The 1975-nt window shown below is 40.3% G+C and overlaps 1 protein-coding gene across 7 annotated transcripts in view; it reads left to right on the top strand.

Moving 5' to 3' along the window:
* The window catches only part of runx1t1 (RUNX1 partner transcriptional co-repressor 1), a 91431-nt gene extending 91218 nt beyond the window's left edge, over positions 1-213 (top strand). For all 7 annotated transcript variants that reach the window (XM_080194400.1, XM_080194397.1, XM_080194401.1 and 4 more), the window contains one exon: positions 1-213. This exon is cut by the window's left edge and continues 2699 nt beyond it. The gene's annotated coding sequence lies outside the window, so the exon portion shown is untranslated.
* The last annotated feature ends 1762 nt before the right edge of the window (positions 214-1975 follow it).

Here is a 1975-nt window from a genome sequence, read left to right as displayed (position 1 = left end):
AAGTTAACGGTAGACTAACTTTTTGGGGGGTGTCTAGACATCATGCTTTTGTCAGCATATTTGAGCTTTTAAGTCTACTATGTCTAAACTGTGGTTCCTTGATTATCTTTTTTTTCTTTAGTTGGACTGTATTGTATGGTCTGTCAACCTGTGAATCTTTAAAGTATGATTCAGGTATTGTTGTATTCCTTACTGTGTAATAAAAATTTTAATATCTGTATTCACCAAAGGTTGTGGTTCTTTGTGGGGAAATTGGTGATACTACTTCAGTATTACTCTATTGGGGTATCTTGGTAAACTGCTTTCCAAGGTTTGACACAGTCCACTTGCAGGTAAGACACAACAGATTGTAAAGGTTTCTGCATATTAATTAGTATTCTAATAAATTTGGAAGTGGAAACAAAAGTCGCTTGAGATTTCTGGTACAGGTTTTAATTAGAAATGAAGCTCTGAAGAAGATTCTTGTCCTTTTCAAGCTTTCTAGGCAGCCTTCAGAGGTTTGAATGTCACAACAATAATGACTCTCCTTTTGGGTCACGTACATCAATAATTGCACTGCGTACTGACAGTGGTGTGCTATCCATATAAAACTGAGATCCCATCAGGAGGATTCACATCTCCTAAAGGGTTGGCCAACAACCCTTCAACATTTAAATTTTCTGTTACCTGCCTTCAATTTGTAGTATAATTATATCATCTAATTTGAGGAAGTGAGCATTGTTAATTATTTTTAATTCACTATCAACCAGCATAACAAAGGAATTTGACAGTCTTATGTATTCATATATTTATTTTAAAAAGCACTTTATTGTTTACTGCAAAATGAATAATATTCATCAATATTATGTCGTGCCAGGGCTTACACTTTTTTTAATTTAAAAAAAACTGGATAAAATGTTCTGCTACATTGGAATAAAAAGCTGTCGGAAGTCTAGACGTCATGGGCAGCACCATGGCACAATAGTTAACACTGCCACCTCACAGTTGCAGTGACCCGAGTTCAGTTCCTGGCTTAGGCCACTGTCTGTGTGGAGTCTGCAAGTTCTCGCCGTGTCTGCTAGGATTTCTTCTGGGTGCTCCAGTTTCCTTCCACAATCTGAAAGACATGCTGGTTAAGTTGTCCTGACTGTGCTAAATTCTCCCTCAGTGTACTGGAACAGGCACCGGAGTGTGGCGACTAGAGGATTTTCACAGTGACTTCATTTCAGTGCTAATGTAAGCCTACTTGTGACTAATAAACAAACTTTACATGCTTTTTATATGTTTACAAACAGACTATTTAACAAACAGATTTGGGTAATACAGGTTTCATTTATACTAGGGCGGACAATTTTTACTCTTTCCTAGGATATGGATGTGGCTACCTAGGCCAGCATTTATTGTCCATCCTTAGTGGCCCTTAAGGTGGTGCTGAGTTGCCTTATTGAACCTCTGCAGTCCCAGATGTGTAAGTGCACCCATAGTGCAGGTCGGGAGTTCCAGGATTTTTACCCAGTGACAGTGAAGGAATGACGATGTATTTCCAAATCAGGATAGTGTGCGGTTTGGAGGGGAATTTTCAGGTGATATTATTCCTGTACATCAGCTGCTCTTGTCCTTCTAGATGGTAGTGGTCATATGTTTGGAAACTGCTGTCTCTCAAATTTTGGTGAGTTCCTGCGTTGCATCTTGTGGATAGCACACAAGGTCACTGCTGTGTATTGGTGGCGGAAGGATTGAATGTTTGTAGCTATCAAATGGGCTGCTTTGCTCTGTATGTTGTTGAGCTCCTTGAATGTTGTGGAAGCTGCATTCATTCAGACAAGTGGAGGATATTCTGTTACTCCTGGCTTGTGGCACTGTGGTTAGCGCTGCCATCTCTGCTCCAGGGACCTGGATTCAATTCCGTACTCTCGGAGTGGAGTATGCACGTTCTTCCCATGTCTGCCCCAGGTGCTTTAGTTTCCTCCCAAAATGTGCAGGTTAGGATGATTGG

The sequence above is a fragment of the Carcharhinus amblyrhynchos genome, chromosome 8, assembly GCF_965287045.1.
Source record: "Carcharhinus amblyrhynchos chromosome 8, sCarAmb.v2.hapA, whole genome shotgun sequence".
Taxonomy (NCBI): domain Eukaryota; kingdom Metazoa; phylum Chordata; class Chondrichthyes; order Carcharhiniformes; family Carcharhinidae; genus Carcharhinus; species Carcharhinus amblyrhynchos.
The sequence above is the reverse complement of the archived record's forward strand: the minus strand, read 5'-3'. Positions and strand labels throughout refer to the sequence as shown.